This window comes from Miscanthus floridulus, chromosome 6 (genome assembly GCF_019320115.1).
Source record: "Miscanthus floridulus cultivar M001 chromosome 6, ASM1932011v1, whole genome shotgun sequence".
NCBI classification, from domain to species: Eukaryota; Viridiplantae; Streptophyta; class Magnoliopsida; order Poales; family Poaceae; genus Miscanthus; species Miscanthus floridulus.
In genome coordinates, this window is record NC_089585.1 from 32,154,638 (window position 1) to 32,163,121 (window position 8,484).

Consider the following 8,484-nt stretch of genomic DNA (forward strand, 5'->3'; position numbering starts at 1 on the left):
ACCTGCCACCTTGCGGTGCCTGGTGGATAGACATGTCCTTGTCGGGTCACTTTAAGGGCATGCACTGGCTGGCATCGACCTCGTGTCATCAAGACAGCAAGCTCTCAGCCTGCTGCGCCGCTACATGCTCAAGTAGTGTGTGAATCTCACAATGGGTCCGATGGTCCTTGGGCGTCGTGGGCCCCAAAAGCCCTAGAAGCAAGGCCACCATAGCAGCCATGTTCTAGCTCGCCTAGGCGAAGTGTGGGAGCGCTTCATCATCCTCGATGATCCTCTGGTTCACATCACGGGCCATGGCATGCGCGCACCCACCATCTTTGTGGCGCTCGATCTCTCGCTCTAGCTACATGCGTTCCTGCTTGAGCTAGAGTCATGCTTCCTTGAGCTCTTGGTGCCAAGCCTTTAGCTGCTCCACCCGCAAGCGTGGTGGGGCCCCTGCATCCCCTCAGTCTCATCATCGAGGTCATTCGTTGGGGTAGCCTCTTCCTCATGGATGCTTTCAATGTGTCCCTCAAGGGTACCTGCCATAAAACATTCATGAGAGGGGTGATGGCTCCTCCTGCTAGAGTTAGAGCCGAAGGGTGACTCTGACTCTCCTATGAGGAGGCCATAGAAAGACTCTGTGACATATTCGGTCATCCGCACGAACTCATTGTTCGTGGGGGATGGAGGCATGTGTTGCACCATAAGGTGGCCAATGGTCTCTGCGGTGTTGCAGAGACCGGACAGGACCGCTATCGGGGCGCTCCGAATGAGGTATGTTGGAGAGAGTGGCTCTCCTCTAGAAAGCTATGCCATGACATTGGTGAACAAAAAGGTGAGGTGGCATAGGTCCTCCCGGGATGGTCAGGGTCCTAGGAAGGCATCGAGTTGGTGCTCTAACCTCCTATAGTCAAAGCCAAGGAGCTGGTCGCTCCTGGGGGTGTGGGCCTCTAGTGCATGCAGTTGTAGCTCCTCCAATGCCTTGGTGATCGTGTCAAGGCTGGTGGAGTGGAGAGGTTGGATGTCGATGGGAGCCAGCGCCAACTCTCCTTCTGTCATGACGATGAAGTCTAGGTCCCTAAAGTGCACATGCATGCCTAGGACCCAACTGATGTTGCGACTAGCCATTCAAGCCAGGTGTTGGATGTCAAGATGCACAAAAGGCCCCTACCTGGTGCACCAACTATCGGTGTTTTGAGTTGCCACCAACGAGTAAATTTCTAATATTGCACGTCTGGCTTGGATGGTGTACTTAGAGGACATGAGGTTTATACTGGTTCAGGCAGAATGTCCCTACATCCAGTTCATTATTGCCGCTTGTGTTACTAGCACTAAAAGTTCATAGTAGGGGTTACAAACGGGTGAGAGAGGGATAGGTCCTAAGTCTCTAGTGAAAGGAGTAAACAGGTGCCGAGGGAGCTCGGTTGCTACTTAGCCATGTGTTTGGGGTTCGATGGGTTTGTTTGGATCTGGCTTGAATGGATTCGATGTGTTGCGATGCCCCTCATGGGATGCCCTACTTTCACCTTTATAGGCCAAGGGAAAGCATAGGTTACAACAAAGGAAAAAGAAGAACAAGAGAGAGAGAGAGAGAGCCGAAGGTCTTTAGGATCATTGGGTCCTTCTTCTCCTTCATGTGGGTCCCACTAACCTTGTAGATGTCAATAGGGATGGCTTCATGTCATGGTCCTATCCATCACTAGCGCCATGTGTAGACGTTATATGATAGTCATGGTGCTCCACTCTATCCTAGCAAATGTTGTGGTGAACTGATGCGCCCATTAGTGTTTGTATGGGGGTTAGACAGAATAGCACCAGTACGCCCGATGTTGTTCTTTATGTGAATCCTCTAGTATGGCCCATCAAGATCATGGGTTACATTAGGGCATGTCAGTCTCTTCCTTGGTGTTAGAGCTTTGACTCAGACCCATACGCTTGGACCTAGAGTGGTTGGTGGCGATATGGGTCTCCATCGGGTGAGGTGGAGCATAGACCCAAGGGTCAAGTTAGGCGGAGCATACACCCAAGGGTCAGGTGAGCCGGAACCCATGACCTTAGGGTCAGGCGAGGCAGAGCGTAGACCCAAGGGTCAGGTGAGGTGGAGCATAGACCCAAGGGTCGAGGGTCAAGTGAGGCAGAGCATAGACCCAAGGGTTCGCCGAGGCAGAGCCCATGGCCTTGGGGTCGGGCGAGGCAGAGTGCAGACCCAAGGGTTAGGTGAGGAAGAGCACAGACTCAAGGGTCGGGCGAGGCAGAGCGTAGACCCAAGGGTTAGGCAAGGCAGAGTGCAGACCCAAGGGTTGGGCGAGGTGGAGCCCGTGTCCTTGGGGTTAGGCGAGGCAGAGTCCTTCCCTAGAGGTCGGGTGAGGCGAAGTGCAAAACCCAAAGGTCGGGCGAGGTGGTGCCCTCTCCCAGAGGCCGGGTTAAGCGGAGCTTGCATGCCGGGGGGGTCAATTAGATCTATAGTCACACTCTTGACTTCTTGGATGAGTCAATGTTGATGGTCATTAGCCCCTCCTCTTTAGGTACCCTAGTATTGGTCCCCGACACCCACCTAAAAAAGAAGAGATGAATAAGATAGCCCATGTTTTCTTGCAAAGTTGTTTCCAAGTTTCAAAAGAGAGATATGTTTTCAAGGAGCAGAGTAGAATTAGGTTAGCCACCATATATATCCACCATATACATCCACACACATGCACATCTTGATTTGATTGTATGAATTAACTCTCTTTGGATCTGAGGTTTGACTTGACAATATATGTATTGTAAGTATGCTCTTTCATGTTTTTTCCACTCCTATGAGCTCCACATAAGCCTTAGTTGTAGGAAGAGAAAGGCATAACATTATTATTGTCTTGGTGAGGATCCACAAATGCCACATATATTGAGAGACTTGAGAGTGTCATACAATAGAAGCTCTGAGTTTTATTTTGAAAACTTATAAAAACTCCAGAATAATGGTTGAGCAAAGAACTTGAGACATAGTGCTTGACTTGATTGTTCTATCTTTCAATTACTCAAGGCCCAAGAGAAGGCTAAGGAGCCCTATAGTTGAAGGTAATATGGGTAAGTTTGAAAGTCAAATTAGTTCATTCTAATCTAGAGGAGAATTCTTATTTGAACGCATGTGTACTTTTGAGGAGTAAAAGCATTAACGCAACTCCTGATCCATTTACTGAGTTTAGCTTTGCTAAGTGTTGGTGTTTCGAGTAAACACCAATGAGTAAATTTCTAATATTGCACGTCTAGCCCAGATGGTGTGCTAAGAGGTCATGAGGTTTATACTAGTTCAGGCAGAATGTCCCTATGTCCAGTTTGTTGTTGCTCGTATTACTAGCACTGAAAAGTTCATAGTAGGGGTTACAAATGGGTGAGAGAGGGATAGGTCCCAAGTCTCTGGTGGAAAGAATGAATGGGTGTCGTGAGCACGGTCGCTACTCGGCTATGTGTTTGAGGTTCGATGCTAGTGGTTTTTGATGTGATGTAGTGCGATGCCTCTTAATGAGATGCCCTACTTTCCCTTTTATAGGCCAAGGGAAAGCACAGGTTACAATGGGAGAAAAAAGGAGAATGAGAGGGAGAGGAAGTCCTTCAGAGTCACTAGGCCTTTCCTTTCCTTTATGTGGACCCCACTAACACGGCAGGCGGTGACAAGGATAGCTCCACACCGGGCGCCTGTTTGTAACACCCTAGGTGTTAGCCTTGCACAATTTGACTTGCATAGCATGAGCATGAGCATCAAGCATTCATATGTAAGCATTTACAATTGAAACATGAGATTGAAACATGTGCAACATTGCTTGTTATTTTATGTCTCTTTGTATATATGCATATGATCATGAGTGATTACATGTAGATGGTTGATGTGAGTCACTAAAACATATTAACTACACTTAGGCTAATAAATGGAACATTGTTCATGAAGGTCACCTTTCATGATCAAGCACTTAAGTGATGTTACATGTGTTAACCTGGATAGCCCTATGTGTGACCAATACATGAAATGAGTGTATGACCTTGCAATTAGCTTAAACAAGTTTAGAGTATCATTATGAACAACTTTGGTATTCATGGTTAGGGCAATTTGGTCACCAAGCCATAGTTTGGATGTATACCATCATTTGAATGTAGCATGTTTGACCAAGTTTGAACTATGTGCTAGAGACCTTGCATGGAGGTGGTCACTAAAGCAAAGTTGTAGTATTTGGCAAGAGGAACAACTTTTATTTTTGGGTCATTGACTGGTTTAGCTCCTAACATGCTTGAATTAGGCTCACAAAAATCAGCAAATCAACATTTTCAACACTTAGCAAATTTTGCTAAGTACTCTGACAGTTTGAAAACCTCAACTTTGGGATGACATTACTCCTTAACCGTTGAGAATTAGGTCTTGATCATTTAAGACGAATTATAGCTGGTACATAGAGCTACAACTTTTGTTTAGATTGTGTGCACTAATACTTCACGGTTTCAAAGATCTAGCTCCACGAAAACACGTTGTCAGGCTCGTTTTGCTACACTGCTGACTAACTGAATCACCGGTTTCAATGGCCGACCGATGCCAGAGGATGGCCGCCGTGTGGAGGAAGAAACGCCGCATGTCGTCGGCGCCCTATCCTGCGTAGCCAAGCCAGGCCAGCGCCGGCCTTTATCACCCCCAGCGCCCGCCCGATCCATCCCGCACTACCATTTCATTTTCCCTGGCTTCCTTCTTCGCCGCCCACAGCAGCCGCCTCATCATCGAGTGTCGCCGTCGCCCTCGCCGCTCCTCTGTCACCACAGCCGCCCCGTCGTGCTCGCACCATCCCACCGCACCTGCCTTGCTAGCCAAAAACGCACAGTAAGCTTCTGTGCCATGCACGGTCCTTACCGGTGTCCACCGCCGAGCTCTGTCGACGTGGCCACACCGCCTCCGACCGCCACTCGCCGCATTAGTCGGTGATATAGATTCGCCGTAGCTTGTATTTACTTGGCCGAACCCTATTTCGAGCCTTCACGGCTGGCTCTAGCGTATTGCCGTCGTCCCATCGTCCCGCCTCGCCGCACCATCATAGCCATCCGCCATGGCTGTCGGCGAAGGGCTTCTGTGCTCCTTCCAGCCATACAAAGGCCACCACCGGGTGCGGGTGAATGAGTAGATCATGTAGGTGTAGTAGCTACCACCGGTGAGCTCACCGGCGATGAGCTCTGGCCGTGCAGGCGTTGTGCAGTGCCGCTGCCCTGTTCTGTGTCACTGACGCGTGGGGTCCACTATTATGCGGGTCCCGCCTGTCATCGACTGGAGAGTATTAGGATAGCTCATTTAATTCTAGATTTCATACTATTTTGTAAATTTTATATCTAGAGTTTGGGAGATCCAAAATTGGTGGTTCAAATTTTGTTAGGATCTTAGTGAAGTGTAGTATTTAGGAAAAATATAATATTGACACTTGTAGAATTTTTGGAGGATTTAAATGGAAACTTGAAATGTGTTTTTAAATGTATGTAAACTTGTTTATTTTATATCTAGAGTTCAGGTGCTCCAAAAATTATGAAATTTTTGTGGTAAGCTGTTCTTGACATGTATAAGCTCTGGTAAAAGTTTGAGAGTCAATGCATGGATGGATTTGTAGTTATAGATTTTCCTTTTATAATTAGGTAATCCTTGTATGAATTTTGATAAATTATTTATGAATCCAATATTCATGAAATTTGTTGCAGGTTGTCCTAGTAACATATGGATGCTAGGAAAAATATAAAATCTATTGCTTGACACTTTTCACTAGGGTTTTCTATTTATGCTATTTTAAGCCCTTCTGCCTTGTCATTTTTGCATAGAATGTTTTACTTGGTAAAATGGCATTAAACTTTTAAAGTAGTCTTTTGGTAGCATTAGTAAGGCACTGTAAAGTTTTGAGAATTTATGATACACATTTAGTATATGTTTATTATTTAAACTAAGTACCTAAATAAAATAATAAAGGCATTTAAATAAATAGTTTGGGCTTTACCATTATGTTTTCTTGAGTGTATTTGGTATGCTTGAACTGTTGGTAGACTTTGTGTTATAAAAATTTGAATGCTTATATGAAGTAAAAGTATTGTTGCTTTATAATTCGAGTTGGGAGGGTTTTCGGACAGATTCTGTAGTTTGGCGTGTTGCATATTGAAAATGATGTTTTCTGTAAAAATAGTTAATAACAAAGTTGTAGATAACTTCTTCATATATCTTGTGTTAAAATTTCAGGACCATGGGCCAAAGGGTTTAGGAGTTATAGCTGTTTAAAGTTAGTATTTCTGAATTGTTTGATCTCTGAAATTTCTGGACAGCCCTGGATTGATTGTCTATTGGGTTAAGGTAAATTGTGAATTAGCTTTTGGTGATTAAATAAGAGTTGTAGATAATTTTATAAGCTTTCCAGAAAGTCTAAGATCATAGCATTTGGATAAGTAGAACTCCAGTTATGAGTAAAACAATTAGCTGCTGTTTGATGGTGTAGTACATGAATTGTGAAATGTTTGATTTGGTAACTAAGAAGAGATATGCACATACTCAGTAAAACATGATACACTTGTTATTCCTTAAACAACATGCTGTTAAGAATACTTACAATAATGCATTCATCATGTATCATCCGACTATACTTGTCAACATATATGCATTCGCAATATCTTATGCCATATTCATGCATCTAGGATCATCGGAGGAGATAACATTGCTAGAGTTTGACGAATTAGAGGAAGGGGACCAGCAGGAGAATCCTCAAGCTATAGCTCCCAAAGCCGAGGAGCAGAACCTAGAAGAGCTTTCGGAGTGCCCTGATCACCGCCCCACTTCCTTTCTGAAAGGCAAGCCCTAGAGCATTCTAAGTCTCCTAGTATTTTACAAAAGATTACTTAAGTCCTTATGATTGATGCATTAGGTTATAAGAATTGATTTGGAACCACTTGATGCATATAAATTCCTTGTCCAGATATATACACCGTTAACCCTATGTATGTCCAAGATTGAATATATGCTTAGCCATGCTTAGACCGATAGAAGTCGGGTGATTTCCTATCACCTGCGAGATATAGGTGGATACCGGAGCACGGTTGGCTATATTTGCTATCATGGAACAGAACCATGGGGTGATGTAAATTGAGACCGGATGGAGTCTATGGTAAGTGGACTCATGTGATTTTGTCTGTGCCAATTAAGGACTATACCGTTGTTGGCGCTTCTGACAAGATTGAACATATGCCTATCACTTAGCTAGCCGGATAACTCGTTCCAACCGTGAAGCCGAGTAGCTCAACTCAGGCCGGGTCCTGTTTTGTTGTGCACTCCTTGCAGGGAGCCAGACTGAGCCTAAGGGTAGGCTAGGCCTAAACGTCCTAGCATTTGGGGTCCTCGACTATGCGGCGCGGTACGAACCCACGAAATGTGGACCTGAGTTGTACTAAAGGTGACCTAAGGCGATTAATGATCTAGTCTACCTGGGTTTGTGTTAGGAGTAAATTCCCAGCTGATTGAAATCGATTCAAATCGCCGTCTCTCCTGGATAGTGAGAAACTTGGCTAGTCCCAACATCGTAGTAACTGTGTTATGGAACATGATGGTTTGAATAAACATGGAATTACAATACCTGCTATGGTTAATATTGTATGCTATTAAAATGATATACCACATGTTTGGCACAGGATAGTTGCTAATTTAGAGATGGATAGTCATAATTAACTTGATAACGTAATCATAATTGTATAACTAAGTTAATCGCTTGTATGCAAAATGTTGTCAAGCTATCTCCACTTATACAGCCTTGCATGATCCTTGGAGTCATTTTATTTCTAGTTTATGATGGGTAAGTCTAGCTGAGTACCTTCTCGTACTCAGGGTTTTATTTCCCATTGTTGTAGATGGCACTGTTTACCATGGTTATTACAAGAGTTGCTTCTATCCTGCTGTGGATGAGGAGTAAGTCTTGGGCATGCTTCTTTATTAATCCCTCTACATACTTTTGTGGTCTGTGATCATATTTTGGCACTGTATTAAACTATGTTGGAAGCTTTACTTTCAAACTTAATTTGCTTCCGCTTTTATCCATTAAACTTGGTTTGTAATAACTTTGTTTCATACTCTGATGATGGAAATGTATTTGTGAACTTTATGTAATATGTGACATGTATGTTGAATCATATACGATCTTGGTTGATGTAAATCGTTTATCGAGAGCCGTCGTGGTACTCGATGGACTACAGGGTTTATATGGGTTCAAGTATGATAGTGCGACCGCTTGCGGGCCACCATTGTACTTGTACTCTTATAAATTGGTCGGTTCTACGACAGCTGGCATCAGAGCAAGATTCAACGTAAATTGTCACATGTGTATTTAAAACAAAAGTTTTTGTTTTCCCAAAAACCCTTCTCTAGCAACTAATAGCTATATAAATAGGTATTTGAAATCTAAAGTGTGCCAATGATCACTTTCCTTATGCCCAAATTAAGGACTATTAGGTGGCTATTTAAGTACTAACATGGGG